General features: G+C 39.5%; 1 protein-coding gene across 2 annotated transcripts in view; it reads right to left on the bottom strand.

Moving 5' to 3' along the window:
• The window catches only part of RNF38 (ring finger protein 38), a 123,321-nt gene that overhangs the window by 64,375 nt on the left and 34,092 nt on the right, over window positions 1–24,854 (bottom strand). For both annotated transcript variants that reach the window (XM_030884243.3, XM_030884246.3), the window contains exon 2: window positions 7,018–7,088. The gene's annotated coding sequence lies outside the window, so the exon portion shown is untranslated. The remainder of the gene's footprint in view (window positions 1–7,017; window positions 7,089–24,854) is intronic.

Genomic DNA, 24,854 nt, shown 5'->3' with positions numbered 1-24,854 from the left:
GTAAATTTTATATTGCAGATTTTACCACAATTTAAAAAAATTCTTATCACAATAGGAAAAGGGATATTTAAAAAAATATAACATCACTCCTTTGCTTAAAACCTTCCAAAAGGCTTCCATAATACGCAGAATTGAAACTTCTTTCCCTGGCTTACCAAGATCCACTTGATCTAGTCTGTGCCTACCCCTTCAACCTCATCTCATACCACCACTTCCACCCTCATCCACCTTGCTTGTGCACAACAGCTTTCCTTCTGTTTGTTTCAATTTCTAGCCTTATGGCCTTTGCACTAGATGTTTCCTCTCCCTAGCATGTTCTCCTATGGTCCAGATTGTCTCGATTTGTTCTTTTCCATCTGTCAGATCTTAGCTTAAGTGTCATCTTCTTAAAGGCCTTCCCTAACACCTAATCTAGAGTAGCCAACTGCCCAATTACTTGCACAGTACTTAAGAGTATCTGATTATTTACTGGTTTACATATACAGTTCATTTTCTGTCCCATCCGCAAAAAATAAGCACCCAAAGAACAAGGACCTTCTTTGTCAGTCTTTTCACCATGGTACTCTGGTGACTCAGTTATCCCTGGCACATAATAGACACTTATAAATATTTGCTGAATGAATAAATGCACAATTTTTAAAAAATGACCTAAAGCTCCACAATTGAAGACAAGTTAAATAAATTACCATGTACCCTTATGGTGGAACATTATGTAGACATTTTAACTGATGTTTAATGTATATATAATGTGCAGATTATATTTTTCAATATGGCCATTGATACGTTCTCCCATCCTTCATTCTCTTCTTATTATGTAGACATTCCTCCCCAGTGGTAGGATTGATGCTCCCTCCTCTTGAATTTGGTAAGGCCTGTAACTATGGTGGAAGTGAAGCTTTGTGACTTCTGAAGTTGGGTCATAAAAGGCCATACAGCACCTGTGTGGTCCTCTTGGGACAGTCACTCTTAGAATCAAAGCTGCCATACTGTGAGGAAGCCCATGCTACATATAAGTGCTCAGGCTGAGGGCCCCAGTTGAAGTCCCAGCTAACAACCAGCATCAACCATCAGACATGTGAGTGAAGACATCGAGATGACTCCAACCTTAGCCACCATCTGACTGCAACTGCATGAGAAATTCCAAGCAAGAGCCCACCTAGCTGAGCACAGGAAAACCCAGAACCATGAAAGATACCAAAAGATATGCTTTGCACCACTGAGTTTTAGGATAATTAATTACACAGCCATAAATAATCAGTGCTTTAGTTTTGTTTTAACCATGCAGAGAATGCAAAGAAAAATTTGAAGAAAAAAAATGCATGTTAAGAGTGTTATCTATTGAAAGATGGTATGTTTACTTATGACATATTCTATTTCCCCACATTTCCCTAATGGAACACATGTAACGATATAATACGAGGCATATGGACTTCCCCGGTGGTCCAGTGGTTAAGAATCCACCTGCCAATGCAGGGGACAGAGGTTCGAGCCCTGCTCCAGGAAGATCCCACATGCCGCAGAGCAACTAAGCCTGTGTGCCACAACTACTGAGCCTGCGCTCTAGAACCCGCGAGCCACAACTACTGCAGCCCTCATGCCTAGAGCCTGTGCTCCACAACAAAGAGAAGCCACCGCAATGAGAAGCACGACGAAGAGTAGCCCCCGCTCACCGCAACTAGAGAAAGCCCGCGTGCAGCAACGAAGACCCAACGCAGCAAGCAAGCAAGAAATAAATAAATAAAATAATAATACGAGGCATAGGGAGATTTTTAAGCACAAGGGGCAAGAACAATAAAAGGACTTTTAACTGACATTTTTTAACTGACCAGAGAAGATTTAGGAATGGCCAATAAACATATAAAAAGATACTCAGCATAGTTAGTCACTAGAGAAATGCAAATTAAAACCACAATAAGATGCCACTTCACACTCACTACAGTGGCTATAATTTAAAAGACAACCAGAGGCTTCCCTGGTGGCGCAGTGGTTAAGAATCCACTGGCTAATGCAGGGGACACGGGTTCAAGCCCTGGTCTGGGAAGATCCCACATGCCACAGAGCAACTAAGGCTGTGCGCCACAACTACTGAGCCTGCACTCTAGAGCCCGCGAGCCACAACTACTGAGCCCGTGTGCCACAACTACTGAAGCCCGCGTGCCTAGAGCCCGTGCTCCGCAACAAGAGAAGCCACCGCAATAAGAAGCCCGTGCACCGCAACGAAGAGTAGCCCCTGCTCGTTGCAACTAGAGAAAGCCACACACAGCAACGAAGAACCAAAGTAGCAATCAATCAATCAATCAATTTATAAAAGACAACCAGGAAAAAAGTATTGGCAAGTATGTGAAGAAACTGGAACCCTCAATTGGAATGCAAAATGGTGCAGCCACTTTGGAAAAGTTTGGCAGATCCTCAAATTGTTAAAATCATGTGAAAACAAAAACACACTCACAGGCAAATGTTCACAGCAGTGTTATTCACAATAACCAGAGCACGGAAACAAATATCCACTAACTGGGGAACTGATAAACAAAATGTGCTAGATCCACACAATGGAATATTATTCACCCATAAAAAGGAATGAAGTACTGATTTATGCTACAACATAGACAAACCCATGAAATCATCATGCTAAGTGAGAGAAGCCAGACACAAAAGGCCACATATTGTGTGATTCCATTTATATGAAATGTGCAGAACAGGCAAATCCATAGAGACAGAAAGATTAGTGGTTGCCAGGAGCTGGCGGGAAGGAATAATGGGGAGTGATTGTTAATGGGTATAGGTTTTTTGCGGGGTGGTGGTAAGTGTTCTAAAATTAGATAGTAGAGATAGATGAACAACTCTTTGAATATACTAAAAACCACTGTTTGAAAAGATGAAAAATATTTTATACAAATATAACTTTAAAAAATCTGGTTAATACTAAAATTCCAATTGCTGTTACTTCTGGGGAGAGGGATTGAAGGTAGTGCTGCATATCTTTTTACAATCAACATGTAATTTTTAAAAAAACTAAAAACTTAAAAAATTAAGATAAAAGGAAGTATACAGTCATGGAAGAAAAACCAGTATAGCACATTTCCCATCTTTCTGAAAGCAGTCTGTGTGCGAATACCTGTACACAAATCAGATTGGTACCGTCTTCCATGACAAAGGGACTGAAGGCTAGCAAAAGGAAGTTTTGTCCAGAAAAGACTTCTGCTCTGAGGAGCCATTCACATGCAGTTTAGAAAGAACTCTCCATTTCCCTCTCTCAAATGGCCAGACTTCCCAGAAGTATTACCAGGCCACTATGAAAGAGTGTACCATTGAGGCTACAAATTAATTCATCTCACCTGAAGGAATAGTCTCCTTTTATCATATTGTTCAATGTTTTATCTCATTCTCAGGACAGACCTATTCCCCCATGTCAAGCTTGTTCTCACTGTGAAGATGACTACTTAATAATTCCAAGGTGACATTAGCTGATTTAGGTTAACTTCAGTATCTAAGTGAAACATAAATATGCTATCACAATCACATTTTTGTGTTATTCTTTATACTTTTAAACTGCTTCTACATAACCATCACATTTGATCAGTGCAATACAGCAACACACAATGTGAGGTTTCTTATAAAGAAGCACAGATTTCTGAGTATGAATCAGGGCAGGGGTGTCAGGTTAGAGAAGCCTGGAGTAACAAATAGTCATGAATCACAATGGAGGCCAAAAGGAGCTGGGCAAGAAAAAACTGACAGGCAAAGATTACCTGCCAAGTGACTTGGTTCACTGTGATTCTCCAGGGCCTTCTCCACTTGAAGATATTTTCCCCTGAGCATGTCAGAGTTGAGTGGGTAAAGCTACATTAGGAACAGATTTCTTCAGATGGTCAAGTACAGACTCTGGAATTAGGTAGCTTGTGTTTGAATCACAGTTTTACTACTTACTAACTGGGTAACCTTGGGGAAACTACTTAATCTATGTCTCACATTCCTCACCTACAAATGGGGATAAAACAACCCCTATTTCAAAGGGTGTTTAGAAGGTAATCTTCTCCCAATACTCCTATATCCCTTACCTGATTTATTATTCTTCATAACACAAATGAACTAACAGTATCTTTATTTATGTCTTGCCATCTCCCTAACCCACTTACAGAGAGCAAGTTCCATAAGAGTAAAGATTCCTGTCTGTTTTGTTCAATACACTGTCCCCAATGCCTAGAACAATGCTTAGTTCATAATAGGTACTCAAATATTGATATATAATAAGTGTTTGCTACCTGGAAATTATAGGGTATGACATTGTGAATGAATATAAAAATATTGCTGGAGGGCTTTGTGTCAATTGCTATGCCCAATATAAACTGAACATGAGAGTATGTAACTCACAGTAGTTAACAGTAAACCTCAGAGCTGGAAACAGCTCCTTCCCACACTGTAGTGACAAGCCGATGTACAGCAGCAGAGAAACTTAAGTTGGAAAACAAGCCAAACCATGGAATTTGGGGGCTTGCCACCACTTCCAAGGTTGTAGAATGGAGGTCCGACAAATGGACTGGCCCTTTTTCTCCTTTGTTCCACCCACATCACACATGAATTAGTTAAAATTCAGACAATGTTTAAGAAAAATCAACTTTTGTTCCCAAATCTGAGAAATGGACCATGCCTGAAAGCTAAGTGAGGATAATAAGCAAAGCATCAATATGTGTTTTGACAATGTTTTCAGAATAGCTAGACAATTACTTTACATGGCTTGTATCAGGGATAGAAGATGTGATCTAGCTGCAGCACTCCAGGGTGACTCCTGAACAAGTCTCTTCTCCCACTGGGGTCACAGCTTGCAAGTTTATTTTAAAAAGAGGGTTGAATTAGCTGTGCTCTATAATCCCTTCAATTCTCAGAGAGAGAGAGAGAGAGAGAGAGAGAGAGAGAGAGAAAGAGAAAGAGAGAGAGAGAGAGAGAACACACATACCTATCCAAGTGGCATATATCAGATATCAGGCAGCAGGTTTTGTTGCTGCTTTTGCAAAACCAATACCCATTTATTATAGAAAGAAAGAAGTCAGAAGCTGCTACAAACACAGAGATCTGATTCTTGTCCTATCCACCACTCTCCTCCCCAGAATGATGTCTAATGATCCTATTCAAAGCTGCAATCTGTAACATCCAACTCATGGTGGTCCTCATCCCACTTATTCTGCTGTACATTTCTTTAATCCATTGTGCTTATTGTAGCATACTATATTACTTATGTGTTATGTTTATTTTTTTGTCTGCCTCCCCCAGTTAGACTGCACTCATGAAAAAACAGCAATCTTTGTTTTGTATCCTGATATATTCCCTAAGTGCCATGAAACATAGCTGCCTATCAACAAATATTATTTGCTGACTGAATCAGTTGAATCAATTATAAATATAGTCAAGAGACCCTAATCCATTCTCTCCATTTCCCTCTGGTAAACCATCATAAATATATACATGGTAGGCAGGAGAGGAGAGCAGTCTCTGACAGTTCTTTGATCTGCTGATCAAGTGACAAAAATCCCTAAAATTTCTCTGCCCTCCCCCCATGTATTTCAGGAAAGATCCCATCCTAAAAGCACAAGATGAGTCATACAAAGATTCAGAAATTAGGAGGAAAAACATTTTAAAGTAGATAAAAAGTATCTGGCAGAAATGGACAGAAATCTCATCTCTTGACTCTAAACCTGGAGACAGAACAGAGAATAGTCTGGCTTCTCCACTGTAAATGAACAATGGATAGAGGCATATTATACCTAGCTGCGGAAAGAAATTTTAACCCCCAAACATCTTTACAATGATGTAACACAATTCTTTGTAATATTACTGACCAAAAGTGATTTTGCCTTTTCTATCAGTCTTATTTTCAAATGCTCGTCTAAAATCTGTGGTATACTGAATTTTAGGGAGCTAACTATATAGTCTAGAAGTCTTTTTCAGTGGCTTGCTTCTAAAAGAAGTTAAAAGTTAAACCCATGCCTCTGGATTATTATCATAATAAGAGAGAATCTGGAATACTAAAATCATACCACTCTCTCTGTAAACAGACTGAAATCTGACTGAGCAAAGCTCACAAAGACAGAGAGAGCAACACACAGAACAAAAAGGCCATTTGGAAAATCCCAATGATCAACCAACATCTTGATCAAGCTCCAACAGGATGAGGGAGGAGGATCTTGATTACAACAGCGCAGAAAAACGGCACTTGGATTGGTCTGCCTGGGGAAACTACCAGGGGACTGATACATTCCTGCATACAAGACACAGGAAATGGGAGGGAGACCACTGGAAACTGATGATGGAAAAGACTAAATTTAAGCCCATCCAATATCAGCAGCCAGACATTCCAAACACCAAGCCCACATTAGTATCTACTTCAAGGGCTGGGCCATCAAGGGTGCTGATGAGTACTGGAAAGCCCCCAAAGACCAGTTTCTTTAGAGATAAAAAGAACAGAAGCAAAATACCAAAAGTCTGGACCTGATTTAAAAAATAAAAAAGGCCCAAAGCAGGATTCTTTTGCATGAATCAGACAGGTTCCACCGTCATTCCTCAACATTTAAATTGGGCTTTGGAAACAGCCAAAAAAAAGTAAGCATGAGAATAAGCCATAATACAATCAACCACAAAACAAACCAAATCGGAATGTCTGAGGTATTTCAAATTGAAAACAGACACAAATTGATGAAATAGTTATCAGCTTTGGGAGCACCTGTTCATATATTAAGATAATCCATCCAGGCTGTGCAGGAAAAGAAGAAGCGCAGTGACAGAGACAGGAATGGGGGTAAGGAAATGCGTTATCAGGAGTCCAGCCCACCTCCTGGGAATTATCTGCAAGTTTTCTGGAGCAGTCTTAGTGAGCTGGCACACAAACCAGCAAGGCTCTCTGCATCTCAACATTGTGCCCCCCAAGTCACACTCTTCTGCCCCTACGACCAGTTATGCAAGTGAATCCAGTGATGTAAGGGCAGCATGCATTTTCACCATTGTAGACATCAACACGGACCTCACCTTGTCACTGTCATCATGACAAATGTGGTCGTGATGGATGGACTGGCACTGAAAAGAAGCACCAACACTACCTACAAGAGAAAGGGAGGAAAAGTTAAGATGCAATAATTCCTTATATTTAAACGGCTTTACCAGTTAAAAGTGCCTTTATATCCATCATCCCATCCAATCCTCAACAATACTCGGAAATAGGCAGGATAGGGATTGTTATTCATGCAGTTTGAGCAAAACAAAACACAGAGAGGCTGACTTGCACAACGGAGCAATCAGTGAAGTTGCAGGTCTGAAACCAGAACCCCATTATTCAAACCCCTAATTCACCACTTTCTACTACACTAAGTGGTTAGTTTTCAGAGTAAGGCCACCTAAGAAAGCACAACAGCCTTCAATAAGGCAAACTTCTATTTAGAAAAAAGTATACTGCTTTTCAGACTACACATAGTTTCTTTGAGGAAAAAATTGACCCTATAAATTTTCAGCATACAAATAACACAATCTAATACACAATCGTAAGATTATAAATAGGTTTTTATTAATTTAAAAAATACATTTTTAATATACACAACCATTTGTTAATTTGAAGAACTATCTCCTAATAACTGCTCTATGACAAAAGTGACATTTCTAACCAATAGGAAAACAAATGACATTTAAAAAATAATCTTGGAGTAAGAAAAACCTTCTGAAAGATGATACTAAAAGAAGAAGGTGTAAATGAAAAATCAGCATGCATGACTGTGGACCAAAGATGAGCAAAACCCGTTCTCCCAATGTATGAGAATTCAACCTTGGGTTAATCCCTGTTAACCTGATTAAACAGCATACCACCTATGTTACCTGGCAACATTTCTTAAGATAGAAATTACCAAATTAGTAAATTGCATCTGGACTGGAAGTACAATAGCCACTTAGTAGGAAGCCACGTTCTTGAACTTCTCTGAGTATGGTGACATGTTACCTAATTAGGCATGTCCTGGCAAAAGATCCTGGAAACTATGCCCATGGAGTTCTCTGCACCACACAATGTGGATTTCACCTCTTTGAATCTAAGCTGTGAGAAGAGCACTTCAGACCTAAGCTGTGAGAAGAATGAACTGCTGCAAGGACTCCCACTGTCTTACTGATAAGTTATAGCTTCTGTCCTATATTCTTCTGAATAAATGTTGCCAAGGGAGACCTATGGTGGTTTTACCAGTCTGAATGTGCAAATGTTTAGTTGAACCTAAGAAAACATCCCCCTGTCACTCCTGTGGACATTACACTGACAAATAAAATTATAAAATTTACAATGCCATCAAATCAGATGTCCAATTATTCTATATGCTTGAGAAAGAATGCTGCCAACTAAACTTTGACACATTTTCTTAACAATAAAAATTTTGGTTTTACACTTATTGAAATAACTCTTTTAGACTTCAAAGGCAGATTTTTATCATATATTACTCTTACGCATTCATAAAAAGAAAATGAGAAAATAACTGGTTACAACAGAGAAAATTATTAAAAACTACAAAGGATAAAAAGTCCTAGGGGAATTCCCTGCAGGTCCAGTGGTTAGGACTCTGCGCTTTCTTTCACTGCCGGGAGCCCAGGTTCAATCCCTAGTCAGTGAACTAAGATCCTACAAGGCTCGCAGTGCAGCCAAAAAAAACACACAACAATCCTTACTAGATAACTTTACCAGATAATTTCTTCAAATGTACAGAATCAATAATCCCAGTGACAGTGACTATTCTTAACTTCCCAATATAAACTGTTGTTTCCCAACTCATTTTATATAACATTGATTATAAAATATAAAAAGGATCAAAATAAGAAAACAACTTCACTGAAACACAGGAATAAAAATACTAAATAAAGTTGTAGCATACAGTATATGTGTGTGTGTATGTGTGTATATATATATATATATATATATAGCATACTGACAGCATATGTAATATAGTGTGTCACTATAATCTACTCAGCCTGATTCCTTAACTAATTCAATAAAAGAAAATTTATCAACAAAGTATTAGCATAAAAAAACAATTTAAAAAGTTTGATCACATCAAAAGATCTTTCTAATTTCTATTTCTCGGAAATATTAATAAGCTTAACAAGTTTTTGCCACTGGATGACAATTCTGGGAAGGATGAGATGGCGGAAGGTACAGGTGCCAAAAAGTTACAATTATGGATGAGAATAATATAAACCATAGAGTTCCCACTGGTACTGATAACAGTTAACATCATTTAACATATTCTACAACCATAATTTGGAAGAAAGAATATATATACGACAATGTCCCCAAATACTAAAATCTCCTGGGATAGTAGAATGACAAATCTAATCACAACATAAACTATTCTGTCAAAAATTTGGTAGGTGAGGGCTTCCCTGGTGGCACAGTGGTTAAGAATCCGCCTGCCAATATGCAGAGGACATGGGTTCGAGCCCTGGTCCGGGAAGATCCCACATGCCACGGAACAACTAAGTTCATGCGCCACAACTACTAAGCCTGCACTCTAGAACCTGTGAGCCACAACTACTGAGCCCAAGTGCCACAACTACTGAAGCCCGTGCTCTGTAACAAGAGAAGCCACCGCAATGAGAAGCCTACGCACCGCAACGAAGAGTAGCCCCCGCTGGGCGCAACTAGAGAAAGCCCGCGTGCAGCAACGAAGACCTAATGCAGCCAAAAATAAAAATAAAATAATTTTAAAAATCTGAATTATAGGGGCTTCCCTGGTGGCACAGTGGTTGAGAGTCCGCCTGCCGATGCAGGGGACACGGGTTCGTGCCCTGGTCTGGGAAGATCCCACATGCCGTGGAGTGGCTAGGCCCGTGAGCCATGGCTGCTGAGCCTGCGCGTCCGGACCGTGTGCTGCACAACGCGAGAGGCCACAACAGTGAGAGGCCCTCATACCGCCAAAAAAAAAAAAAACTTTATTATTAAAAAAAAAAATTCAGTAGATGAGTTTCAAGGAGTTAGTAAAAATTATACTTTCAGTCTCCTATTAGTCTAATATCATGTAATACTGAAGTTAGACTGGTGAAAAGAACCCTAAGAACTGATGATTATAAGCATACATTTAGATACCTTTCAAAGAGGTACCAAAACAGACATTTATCTTACTCTTATGCAAAACCGTTGTATTTAACGTATCATGTTATGTGTGTTTCTCTTGGACACAATGTAAGAAAAATGAAACTTTGTTAGAAATAATTCACATAATACCATCTAATAACTATGAGGGAGACCACCATTTGGGACCATTGTCAAAAACGTGGACTCCATGTAGTTGGAAAGATGAAGATTGAGATACATTATTTAGCAACTTAAAAATCTCTTCCAAAAGAGAGTATTAAAAATAAGTGAATAGACACATCCACATACAAAAAAAAGAACCTAGACACTAACCATACACCTTTCACAAAAATTAACTCAAAATGGATCATAGACCTAAATGTAAAACACAAAACTCTAAAACTTCTAGAAGATAACAGGAAAAAATCTAAGTGACCTTGGCTTGACACCAAAGCATAATCCATCAAGAAAAAAATGGTAAAATGGACTTCAATAAAATTAAAAACTTCTGCTCTGTGAAAGACACTTAAGAAAATGAAAAGACAACGCCACATGCTGCTAGAAAATATCTGCAAAATGTGTATCTAATAAAGGACTGATACCCAAAAGTATTCAAAGAACTCTTAAAATTCAACAGTAATGGGAATTCCCTGGTGGTCCAGTGGTTAGGACTCCGTGCTTTCACAACGGGACCCTGGTTTGATCCCTTGGGGAACTAAGATCCCACAAGCTGTGCAGCCAAAAAGAAAAAACCGAAAAACAAAACTCAACAGGAAGAAAATAGAACCCAATTTTTAAATGGGCAAGGTTTCTCTCTGATTTTTTCCCCTGAATATCAGAATTCACTCCTTTGCCACAAAGGGAAGGGCCCTTTGCTGGAAAACAATGCAGAAGCATCCTAGAGGCAAATGAAAGCACAAAAGCACCAGTTTCCCTCTCCAGCTGTCCCTGCCCCATAAGAAAAAGAATGTAGACAGATCACTCAAACTGAACTCCTGAAGAATAAAATACAGATCGTAAGCAACTTTGGATAGCTAGTCAGGGAAAGAAGCACACAGAGGCAAAAGAAGAAACCTTCTATACTAAAATAAAGGAGCCAATTTTTGAAAATTGAAAGAATCTAGCCAAACATACATTAAATGACAGTGTTTACCATGGGTTTTCTGATTTTTTCAAATGCATTTTATAAAGTTATTATTCCTGCTCAAGAACCTACCCTGGCACTCTACTACTCAAGGCATAAAGTCAATGTCTGAATCCTCCACTCCCCATGAGAAATGTGGCAGGATGCTTCCATGCAGACCAGGCTTGCTCCTCCACCTGGTGAGCACTCAGTGCTCTCCTCACACCTGCATGATAGTTCTCTCTCTAGGTTCTTAACCAAGACTTACATGGGAATAAAATTTTATCTTTATTTTCATTAACTTGAAACTAAATGTAAAAAATCCACTCTATTATGAATACAACAACAAACCACATTAGGATTGACAGTACCTGCGATTTTGTCTCTAATAAAAACCACATATATTTTCATATAATACAGTTGCTGGAGGTATACTGCAATATCATTTACACTTATCATTACTCTAAATTTACAATAGCTCTTAGGCCCACTGCTAGAATGTGTTATTTAATACATTAAATATAATAACAAATATATTTTTATCACAAATTAGTTTTTAATATTTTGATAACTACATTCCAGTATGATTGGTTTTCTTTGTAATCTCATGTATTTTATTTTATGCAATTAAAAGTATTCTCCTGGAGAGGGGCCTATAAACTTCATCTGATTACCAAAGGAGTCCATGACACACCCAAAATAGTTACAAACTCCCAAAATGGTTAGCAGAAAGTGCTGGGACCAGAGGGAGAACCAGATCAGGAGCATTATAAGGGAAAATAGATGTGCAACATCTTGGGAAGAGTCAGACAAGTATGTGAAATCGAGGGAAGAGAACAGAAGTGAGGGCTCAAGTTGGGGTATGAAGCCCGTAGTTTAGAACTAGGAAACACAAAGACGTCGAGGTTGAAACAGCAGTGGCAAGTGGAGAAGTTTCTGAGCAACTGCCAAGAATATCAGATAGTGTTTTAAGTCCACAAGGATAAAGGTAGTGAGGTAAAGCAGAGACATTATTTGTCATGTTCCCGGAGACCACTATACTGCAAAATCTAATGGTCAGTTCTGAATCCTAACCTTTCTTGATCTACCGGCAGCATTTGACCCAGCTGACCCTACTCTCCTTCGTGAAACCCTTTTCTTCACTTGGCCTCACAAAAGCTTCCTACATCACTGACTGCCACTCAGTCCCATTTGCTGGATTCTCATCTTCCCATTACAAAGGTTGGAATGTCCCGAGGATCGATCCTCAGACTTCTCTTTTCTATCTATATTCACTCCTTTAGTGATCCCAACTAGTCCCGTGGCTGATGACACCGAAATCTTTACTTCCAAGCTCTGACTCTCCCACCTCCCACCCCAAGGAAACCCAGATTTCCATATTCTGCTACCTATTCGAAATCACTTAGATATCTAAACAGCATCTCAAACATAACACGTCCAAAACTGAGCTCTTGATCTTCTCCTCTAAACCTGCCTCCAGTTTCAGTAAATGGCAGAACTATTCACCAGCTGCTCTGGCCAAAACCCTTGGCATCTTCCTCAACTCCTCTCTTTAATTCACATCCCACATTTGATGAGTTGGCAAATCCTGTTGGTCCCACTTCAAAAATGTGCCTGAAATATAACTACTCAGCATCATCCACTGAGGCTACCCAAGCCAAAGCCTGAACTAATGCAATGGTTTCCTGACTGGTCTTAGTTCCACTCTTTCCCCATGAACTTTCCCTACCTCCTCCCCAGTCGATTTTCCATGTAGAATGACCCTTTTCAAGGTTCAGACAGATCATGTCATTCCTCCTTTGAAAATCTTGTTCCGTCTCTCACTCAAAATAAAATACGAAGTCCTTACTCCTTGGTCTATGAGGTCTCACATGACCTAGGTATCCTAGACCTTCCTGATCATGTCTCCTACCTCTTCTTCTTTCCTAAAAGGGAACTAAAACACAATAAACACACCTGTAGCAAATTATCATGCTATTATGTTATATCCTTAAGACACTGTCAAACAACACCATTTCTTCATATGCAGTAATAAGGCCTCTTAGTGCCAGGCCCATCTAGAACCCACACCCTCTTTGTTGACATGCAGCATGGTTTTCCAAATGTCATGTTCTCTCAAGGATAATTGGAATGTATCAATAACTGAAGCTCTTCTGCATATTGCTTTGAAGAAAAAAAATGTTGTACTGAGTTTGTGAAACATTAACATATTATCTTCTTAGATAAACATCAGCAGAAAACCATTGTTGAGATATATGCATATTCCTCGAAATCTGGGTATAAAAAATGAGGGGCATTAAACCACAAAACTGAACTGCAGAGACTTGGGCAAAATGTGCACATCTCTTTAAAAGTGGTTAGGCTCTTTAAGTTGTCATGAAAATGTGGCATTTTGAGCACTGTTAGAATTATTCCTCAATGTGCACATGTGAGGATGGGGGTTTGCATTGTAATAGTAGTGGGTTAATCTAGAAGTATGAAGTGAGCCCCTCTCAAGCATTTCCTAGACTCATTTTTGGTTTTGTTTGTTTTTTTTGGCCGCACCAGGCAGCTTGCGGGATCCTGGTTCCCTGACCAGGCACTGAGCCCAGGCCCTTGGCAGTGAGAGCGTGGAGTCCTAACCACTGGACGCCAGGAAATTCCCAAAGATTTGAGGATTTAAAAGTAAAGGTTTTGAGCTACAAAAGTGGACAATGAGGAGAGCAATAGCACCAACCTAAGCACCACATGCTTTCTGAAACCTGTTCTACAGGACCAAAAGCGGCTCCCACTGGCCAAACTTTTACCAGTTTAAGCATTAAAAAGCGGCTCCCACTGGCCAAACTTTTACCAGTTTAAGCATTAAAAACAACAACAAGAAAAGACTGTAGCTAACCAAAACACGTATCAATGAAAATCTGGGAGTCCCTTAATAGCAACTTTTTAAAACTCATGCATTTATCCTACCTTTTAGAGTAACTGAATAGCCCTAGTTCTACATTGCAGAAGAATGCCAGCTAATAGATACAGAAGGAATTTCAGAATTAGAAAACATCATTTTGCAAGCCCCATAAAACTGTTGATTTAGGCAAGGGTCACCAATTAGGCTAAAGTCATTAAGTGCATGGTTGATGGGGGTTTGTAAAGTGCCAAAGTAACGCTACCCACGTTATCTATGGTTGCACGGAGAACCTAACTACATTGTAAAGAGACCTAATCCCACCACCTTAATCCAATGGCCAATCTTGGCATCGTTAACAGTGGGCCAACCAGATGTGACTTCTGATGTGATACACTGTGAAATTCAGACATAAGCTCTGTTTGGCATCCAAGCAAAAAATACTTTCCTTCACTCCATCAAACTATTGGATATAATTGGCAGTTTACAGGAAATACAAGGGATAGACATCACAGGAAGCAATCAGCTCATCCAAAAGTTGGTTCTGCAGAAGTTCTCAATAAGTCAGTGTTATTATTATTATAAAATGAAAAAGAAAAGATAGGAACTGTGCTAGATTAAAAGAAATTAAAGGAAATAGATACAATGTGCATACGATTGCATATTACTTTAAATAAACTAGTTAAAAAGGATATTTGGGAGAGAATTGGAAAAATCTGAATATGGTAAAATTAGATGAGATGAAAACTTACTGAAATTAAATGCTAACTTAAAAAAAAGCAGAGCTTCCCTGGTGGCGCAGTGGTAAAGAATCTGCCTGCCAATGCAGGGGACATGGGTTCGAGCCCTGGTCTGGGAAGTTCCCACATGCCGTGGAGCAACTAAGCCCGTGTGCCACAACTACCGAGTCTGCGCTCTAGAGCCTGCGAGCCACAACTACTGAGCCCGCATGCCACAACTACTGAAGCCCGTGCACCTAGAGCCCGTGCTCTGCAACAAGAGAAGCCACCGCAGTGAGAAGCCTGTGTACCACAACGAAGAGCAGCCCCCACTCGCCGCAACTAGAGAAAGCCCGCGCACAGCAACGAAGACCCAACACAGCCAAAAAGAAAATAAAAATAAATTTATTTTAAAAATAAATAAGATTTTAAAAAAGCGGAATAGAGAATATGAATACTATGCTTTCATGATGGTTAAATAAATATGTATATGTGTACACAGATATACAAAGGAAACGTTCAGAAGAATATACACCATGATACTAACAATGGTAATCCCTGGGTAACAGGAGGAAATTTTTTTCTTATTTTTGCTCATTAAAAAAAGGGCCTAACTCCAAGGCTAGCTCCCAGTATCCCTAGGAATACTAGACCAAATAGGACAAACAAACTCAAGAAAAAAGACTCAAAAAAAAAAAGAGGGAATTCCCTGGCAGTCCAGTGGTTAGGGCTCCTAGATTCTACTGCAGGTGGGGCACAGGTTCGATCCCCAATTGGGGAACTAAGATGCCACAAGCCACACAGCAAGGCCAAAAAAAAAAAAAAAAAGAGGACTCCAACAGCACCCCCATGACCATGAGCAGGATTCTTGAGGTTAACTATCCATTATCTTCTATCTCCTTTGAGACCCTGTCTACAAAATAATCTTGGTGGCAACTGTTAGGATGTTCTGCTAAGATGCAACCGTTAGCCTAAGTGTAGGCAGGGATATTTTTACTCCATTCTTTTTGTTATTAAGCTCCAGTCCAAATCTGTAATGGCTTCTGACAAAAGTACCTTGGAGAAGGCAGTTGAGACCAACCTATGAGCGCTTACCTGGCTCGTTCATGAAACCCCTCAAAGGTGATGTCTCTCTCCTCTCCATCCCATCCTCCCCCAAACACATACAGAGAACTGGGAGTAGAGACATAGATAGAATCACTCGCCTGGCCTGGCTCAAGGACAGCATTGGGCAGGTAAGGACTGAACCTCATGCCTCAGTGATCTACCTAGGGCTTTTTATATACCAGTTAAGTACATGAGATGATGATCAAGGCTTAGAACAACTACTGTCCACACATCCCAAGGAGGTCAAGTGATTAACTAGGGTCACAAGTGGGCCAAGATGGAAGTCATGTCTCAGACAGAATCTCTTTGATAATCCAAAGATTAGCAAGGGAGAATTCAATTATGCATTGCAGCAGATGGATTTATAAGTTCCAGCAAGGAGACAGTAAAATTCAGATAAAAGATGCTAGGTCTTACACTGCTTTTAGATTCTTTAGGACACTGGTACAGGCCCTTGCACATAGTGGGTATTCTATAAATTTAATTAATTATTCTGAAATCTGGTCCCATTTTCTGAGGTATTAACAACCCTTCCAAATCAGTCTTTTGAAAACTTAATTAGCCTACCAGCCACCACAATCCAAATAATTGGCATAGATACTAAAAAGCATCTGAACTCAATCAATAATATAAAAAAACCGAACAGCTACTTTTTTGTTCATTCTACAATAAGACAGACAGGTAGACTTTTTAAAAATCCACCCCCAGGAACCTGCCTGTACTTTATAAGTAACTGTCACTGTAATTACTGTCCAAAAGAGACTCTCAGCACTTAAGTCTAATTTTTTGGTTCTGCTCCCATCTACTGCTTATTCAGGGCTCTTTTCCTTTCACTCTAGCAGAAAGAATTATTTTTAAGTGCCTGATTTTGTAGCAGGACACGAAAACATATTGAGCCTTATCCAATACTTGGCCTGGGGGCTGCTACACTCTGCAACATGATCTCTCTGGGTTTTAATCACATCACTTGCAGCAGCCTTCACAACTGCTACCGGGATACCAGAGTCTATGGCATGGCTTTGAAGAAAAGTGCCAGGAAGGTTCCGAGTTTTAACAACCAACAATTTCCATATGTCTGCTCCAAAGATTTAAGTATCAACCAATTGTTAAAACCCAACTTTATTTACACATCTATCCTCAATGCTTCAAACTTTCTCCAAATGAACTTACAAAACAGGCTGCACTATTTTTAGAAATCTTACTTAAAACTTACTAGACAAACTCTATTAGCTAATAATACACTTTAAGACATTATTAGGGACTTCCCTGGTGGTGCAGTGATTAAGAATCTGCCTGCCAATGCAGGGGACATGGGTTCGATCCCTGGTCCGGGAAGATCCCACATGCCATGGAGCAACTAAGCCCGTGCACCACAACTACTGAGCCTGTGCTCTAGAGCCCGTGAGCCACAACTACTGAAGCCTGTGCACCTAGAGCCTGTGCTCCACAAGAGAAGCTACCTCAATGAGAAGCCGGTGCACCACAACGAAGAGTAGCCCCCGCTTGCTGCAACTAGAGAAAGCCCGCATGCAGCAACTAGAGAAAGCCCGCATGCAGCAACTAACACCCAAAGCAGCTGGAAAAAAAAAGACATTAACGTAAAGTAAATGTTGATAAATAACATGTGAGGAAAAAGCCAGTCTTACTCTGTAAGTGATGATCAGTTGCTTATTTATTTTTACAATAAGTAATGATACTTCTAGCTACCTAGAGCAGAAAATTCAATTTCAGAGTCTCAGGATGTTTTGTTTTAAACTATTTTGTTTAAACAATGTTTTGTTTTAAACACATACCATTCAATTCGTCCATTTAAAGTATAAAGTTAAAAGTGTTTTTTTTTTAGTATATTCACAAAGTTGTGCACCCATCACAATCAATTTTAGAACATTTTCATTACCCCCTAAAAAGAAACCCCAGGCCATTACCTCCTTTTCCCCTTCTATGAGCCCCTGACAATCACTAATCTAACTTGTATATATGCCTATTCTGGACATTTCATATAAATGAAATCATAAAATGTGGTCTTTGTAACTGACTTCTTTCACCTAGCTTAATGTTTGTTTGCAAGGTTCATCCATGTTATAGCATGTTATCAATTCATTTCCTTTTTATGACTACATATTCCAGTGTATGGATAACCATTCATCAACTGATGGGACCTGTGGGTTGTTTCCACTTCAGAACTATTGTGAATAGTGCTGTTATGACATTCATTTTTGGGTCGATGTTTGTTTTCATTTCTCTTGAGTGGAACTGTTGGGTCATATGTACCTCTACTCAACCTTTTAAGGAACTGTTTTCCAAAGTGGCTGTATCATTTTACAATTCTACCAGCAATATATAAGGATTCCTCTAGTTGTTTCTTGAATAGAATAAACCTTGGAGTCAGACCTAGATATAGTTCAGTCATTTACTGAATATGTGGTCTAAGGCATGTCATTTAACATATCACATGCCTTCCTCATCTCTAAAGTGGGAAGAGTAATATCTACTTATACCTACTTCACAGAGTTGTTCTGAGGATTATTATTAAGAGTAAATATATAAAAATGCTCACAGCACAGTGCCTGGCACATTGTAATTCAAGAAATGGTGTTATAAATAACACTTCTATTCAAACCAAGGCTGCTGATTTTCCTGTGAGACACTGCCTAACTCCTTAATTTTTTGCTAGAACTCTTTCATCGCACTCATCATACTGTAATTTTTTGGTTACATGTCTGTCTCTCCAACCAGACCATAAGATCCTTAATTTATCTTTCAATTCTGGCAGGTAGCACGTTTCCTGGCTCATGGCAGGCACTAGGTAAATGCAGAAACAAAGGAAGGCAGAAAGGAAATAAAAGAGTGAAAGGCGGGGGTGAGGTGGGGAGGAGAGGGGAACAGAAAGCAAAGGAAGCCTTCCTGATTCATCCCCTCCCTTCCCTGGTCTGCACTTTAATCAGTCTCTCTACCCTCCCACCCTCTGTGAGATTTAATTATGCCTTCCTCCTTTCTCCCACACAAGCTGCTTAGGCCTCATAATATGTTTCGTACAGAATAGTTAAACACATAGAAATTTGATTTCCCCTTCTGGACTATATTTTCTTTGGAGTCAGACACTGAGCCTTATTCATCTTTATAACCTCTATAGAGCCTAATGCCAAGTTTTGTACATAGAAAGCCCTACTAAAAAAGTTTACTGAATATACAAAGACTTTGTGCAATTGATTAGCTCTGATTTTATGCCTAACAAAGGATCAACCAAGTGAGGCAAGGAGTATGCTTCAGCTGGATAGATGCAACAATACACAAGCTGAGGGAAGTACCCTTACTTCTCGCCCTCAAGGCTATAATTCTTGAATTGTCTATTTTAAAGAGAGCCCTGAGCATTTGCTGAGCACCTACTCTATACCAGACACCTATGTACAAGACACAACAAAAAGCAAGCAAGACCCCTTGCTCTATGTAGTTTACAGCTCAGTGGAGAGCATTTGTCTTCTATCCTGAAGGTTCTAATCTCATTCATACTCCAGAAATTTCATCTCTGCAATTGCTTCATTCATTAAGTATTTATCAAACCCTCACTGTGTCAAGTCTATCCTAGGGACATGGGATAAATAAGACAAGGTCTCTGCCCTTCATTTACCTTATATTTTAACCAATTCTATAAAGACGCATTTCCCAGTCAACTCTGTGAAATGCCATCATGTAAAAGTAACACATGCACATAAGTTTAAAAAATAAAAAAGAATGAAGTGGTTTATGATGAAAAAAGAACTCTTCCACTGCCCGCCCCCCCCAACCCAGTCTCCCTTCCCAGAGGCAAGTATCGTCAAATCTTCTAGGCATTTCCTCCAGTACTGACCTCAATTTTCCTACATAATATGCATATATGACGATTGTTTGGCTATCAAATTTTATGAGTTATTTATTGAATTTCTGTCATGCCACTATCAGACGACTAAACTCTTCCATCCCTCCTGTTTCACTTCCTATCTCACCCAGTCCTCCAACATAATTATGTCACATTTTGTGTTTGTATCAAAATGATAGTAATAGAAATTTCAGAAACAGATAAGCCCTCGTAAGAAGAGTAGGGTTTTCTAGGCAACAAATATAATCTAGTTCTTTGCAATTCTGTGTTTTCTTACCTAGCAGGACTTAGAGATTTTTATTTCTTAAAAAATATAACCTGTTTCAGAAACAGACTCACAGATATAGAGAACAGACTTGTGGTTGCCAAGGGGGAAGGGGGAAGGGGGAAGGGAGAGGGATGGACTGGGAGTTTGGGGTTAGGAGATGCAAACTATGACATTTAGAATGGATAAACAACAAGGTTCTAATGTATAGCACAGGGAACTACATCCAATCTCCTGGAGTAAACCATAATGGAAAAGAATATAAAAAAAGAATGTATATATGTGTATAACTGAGTCACTTTGTGTACAGCATAAGTTAGCCCAACACTGTAAATCAACTATATACTTCAATTAAAAAAAAAAATTCTCTGACTTGCCTCAAAAAAAAAAAAAATCACCTGTTTCAAAATCGCAAAACAATTCATTTAAATATTAAGCTTCCCACATAATGCTGTCAGCTCCTAATGCTAAAGATAGCCTTCTGAGGGTATATTCATAATTGTGTAATAACGTTTTATAGATGAATCTTCCACTAAAATTAGGCTTTGATCACTCCTAAGTGGTAGCAGGGTGTTCTGTTTTGTTTTTATGAGGAAGGTACCAAAATGTGAAGAGTGAGTAGAAAACTAAAAAATTGGGGAAAGTTCATTGTAAAGTATCCAGGGATGTACTAAATGATCTCCATGGGAAAGCTGACATGAAACTCATGATCCAAACGAAAAGACAGCCCAATTCAGTTTGGAAAGAGCTAAACGACTCAGCTCCTTTTCTGAAACATGACTGCCCATTATTAAAATAGTAATGATAAACTTAAATAGCATATTTTGAATTATCATCTTAGATTCATTTATATCCATTTTTTCCTTCTGTAATGTGTGGAAGATATTCTAATTTACAGAAGCATAATCAATAGCAGGAAACAGACACAATAAGATTAGCACTAAAGAATGGGAACATGGGCTTCCCTGGTGGCGCAGTGGTTGAGAGTCTGCCTGCCGATGCAGGGGATATGGGTTCGTGCCCCGGTCCGGGAAGATCCCACATGCCGCGGAGCGGCTGGGCCCGTGAGCCATGGCCGCTGAGTCTGCGCGTCCAGAGTCTGTGCTCCGCAACGGGAGAGGCCACAACAGTGAGAGGCCCGCAAAAAAAAAAAAAAAGAATGGGAACATAAGAATAAATAATATAAAAATGAATAATCATCCATCTTTTAGCCTTGCCATGGCAACCTGGGTCACTAATCTTTGAAGTTTGTTTCCTGATCGGCTAGATCTGAAAGAAAGCAGCTTCTACCACCAGCAAAAAGTCAGGCCCTTCCTTTTTCCCTTTTGGTTGCCCCTACACAGCTAAACATTGAGGAAGCAAATAGGACAGGAATGGCTACTTAAAAGTCCACTTAGGCTGCAGTGGCACATGGCCAGCCCCTCCCTCCCTCTCCTGGCATTTCAGCTGATCAGGGCAAGAAAAGTGAGAGAATTCATGCGTCAATCTTACTATCGAAGATGCCACTTCTCACCCAGCATCAGATGGGTCACATGTATACTATCTGCTTTTTTTCTCAACAAATCTTACAATTAAAATATCTTCTTATATCAATTCTTGGTTATCTATGATGATGTTAGTGAGACCAAATATAAATGCCAGTATGTAAAATCAACTCAGAGGAAAATCTACCTAAGCTTGGTCAGTTACTGTTGTATCTTGCCTAAAATTATTCGCACATCCTTAATTGTAAAATATTTATCCTCCATCTGGGTAACTAATCCTTTCCACCTGAATTCAAACCTTTCTAAGGGCAACACTCTAAAATCCAGTGTTGTTCACTTATCACCTGATGAGTGATAAGCCAATTAATGCTACTTGCTGTCAGACTGAGCTTGGTGCTGGAAGGAGGGTAAAGGCAGCAAAAATATGGTCCCCATCTTCAGGCAGCTTTCAACCTAGGAAGGGAAACAAGGCCTAAATATCAGAGGTTGACCCTAAAATAGCTTGTCAAGAAGTTTTACTTGGACTGTAAGTGAATGGTTTTTAATAGATCCTCTCAGGTTCACTACTCTAAAATCAAGTATTCAAGATTTCTCCCCCCACACTTCATCCCAATCCCCTTACAAGCAGGAAGAGCTTCAGGACATACAGTACAGTACAGAGAAGAGCTTTCACTGAGCTGAGCAACAGGCCTGGAGGTAGGAAAGCACGCTCATTCTCAGATTCACTTACTTCCACAAAGCCAAAGAGGTAGGGGGTGGGGCAAGTGTCAACGCCATTCCTAACTGGAAGGAAAAAAGTTCCCTCTACCCAGCTGGCTAGGTAAGAGGCCTGACATCGTCCCCTGCTTGGGTAGAGATGCCCTCTCTCTTGCTCTCACTACCTTAGAGTGCCACGGCCTGGGGGAGGGCAAAGCAATGCACAAGGTAATAAGTTTTACAATGCAGACCTCAGAAGCTTAAGAATTATTATTAGGTGCATGTATCTTTTTGAATTATAGTTTTTGTCTGGATATATTCCCAGGAGTGGGACTGCTGGATCATATGTTAATTCTACTTTTAGTTTTCTGAGGAACCTCCATACTGTTTTCCACAGTGGCTGCACCAACTTACATTCCCACCGACAGTGTAGGAGGGTTCCCTTTTCTCCACCCCCTCCAGCATTTATTATTCAAAGACTTTTTAATGATGGCCGTTCTGACTGTTGTGAAGTGGTACCTCACTGTAGTTTTGATTTGCATTTCTCTAATCATTAGAGATGTTGGGGCTTCCTTAGTGGCACAGTGCTTAAGGAATCTGCCTGCCAATGCAGGGGACACAGGTTTGAGCCCTGGTCTGGGAAGATCCCACATGCCGCGGAGCAACTAAGCCCGTGCACCACAACTACTGAGCCTGAGCTCTAGAGCCCATGAGCCACAACTACTGAAGCCCGTGCGCCTAGAGCCCGTGCTCTGCAACAAGAGAAGCTACCTCAATGAGAAGCCTGTGCACCACAACGAACAGTAGCCCCCGCCTGCTGCAACTAGAGAAAGCCCGCACACAGCAATGAAGACCCAACATAGTCAAAAATAAATTAATTTATTTTAAAAAAAATTAGCAATGTTGAGCATCTTTTCATGTGCCTATTGGCCATCTGTACTTCGTCTTTGGAGAAATGTCTATTTAGGTCTTCTGTCCATCCCTATGTTCGTAGCAGCACTATTCACAATAGCCAAGACATCGAAACAACCTAAATGTCCATGGACAGATGAATGGATAAAGAAGACGTGGTACATATATACAATGGAATACTACTCAGCCATAAAAAAGAACGAAATAATGCCATTTGCAGCAACATGGATGCAACTAGAGATTATCATACTAAGTGAAGTAAGTCAGAAACAGAATGACAAATACCATATGATATCATTTATATGTGGAAGCTAAACTATGACACAGGGACTTCCCTGGCATTCCAGTGGCTAAGATTCCGTACTTCCAATGCAGGGGGTGCAGGTTTGATCCCTGGTCGGGGAAATAGGATCCCACATGCCGTGCAGTGCAGATAAAAAATTAAAATAAAAAAAAAGTAAATAAACTATGACACAAATGAACCTATCTATGAAACAGAAACAGAATCACAGACACAGAGAACAGACTGGTGGTTGCCAAGGAGGATGGGGTTGGTGAGGGCTGGAGTGGGAGGTTGGGGTTAGCAGATGTGAGCTTTTATGTATAGGATGGATAAACAAGGTCCTACTGTATAGCCCAAAGAACTATATTCAATATCCTATGATAAACCATAATGGAAGATATTTTTTTACAAAAAGAATATATATATAACTGAATCACTTTGCTGTACAGCAGTAATTAACACAACAGTGTAAATCAACTATACTTCAATTTAAAAAAAGAATCATTAAATAGAAATTTCTCTCAGTCTTGAATACTGCTACATAGTATACTGCTACTCTCTAACCCACAAACTAGAATAGGAGATAGAATGAGCCACAGGGGCCAATTCCTATTGCCATATTTCAAATCTACGCAGAATAGAGCTATGCATGAAAAGCAACAGAGAGGAAAACTACAGAACTACAAATAAACAAGAAGTGAATTTTAAATTAGAACATGAAAATTATATTCAAGCTAATTCTAACAACATCACTGGCAGAAAAAAAATTTTTTTTTACTTGCTAATAATATATTTAGACTTAGACATGAGAAGTGGAAAAGGAGCAAGGTTTTGTGATGACACAGGCTTGGGTTTTAACCCTTGTTCTTTCATTCATGGGCTGTGAGACCTTGGGCAAATGAGCTTCAATTTTTTTCCTTACCTGGGAAGGGGTGTTAACACCTATGACACAGGTTGTTGCAAAGTTTATACGATGTATGTAAAAAATTTAGCACTGTGTCTGGCACAAAGGGGGTTAATAAGTGGTTATTCTTATAATATATCAAAGAAAAAGTTAAAGTACCAACCTCCTTTTCCAGACCTCCAGAAATTGTCTGGCATAGTCTGTAACTAGGAAAATCTTACCAGTATCCATCAATATGAAAGTGGTTAAGTAAATCATTGCTATTCCTTCCTATGATCTACTTATTATACAGCATTCCTAAAAGTTACTGACATAGAAAGGCCACCAAGATATATTGTTAAGTGAAAAAAAGCAAGCTGCATAACAATAAATACAATAAGGTCCAATTTATCTGGGAATATATACAAACCGTTAACAATAATTATCCTTGAAAAGGATAATGGGACTGGGGGTATTTACATATTTTATATTGTTTGCATCTTCAATTACAAGCACTACTTGCATAATTGAAAACTAATAACAAAAGAGAAAAAGGTATTA

This window comes from Globicephala melas, chromosome 6 (genome assembly GCF_963455315.2).
Source record: "Globicephala melas chromosome 6, mGloMel1.2, whole genome shotgun sequence".
NCBI classification, from domain to species: Eukaryota; Metazoa; Chordata; class Mammalia; order Artiodactyla; family Delphinidae; genus Globicephala; species Globicephala melas.
The sequence above is the reverse complement of the archived record's forward strand: the minus strand, read 5'-3'. Positions and strand labels throughout refer to the sequence as shown.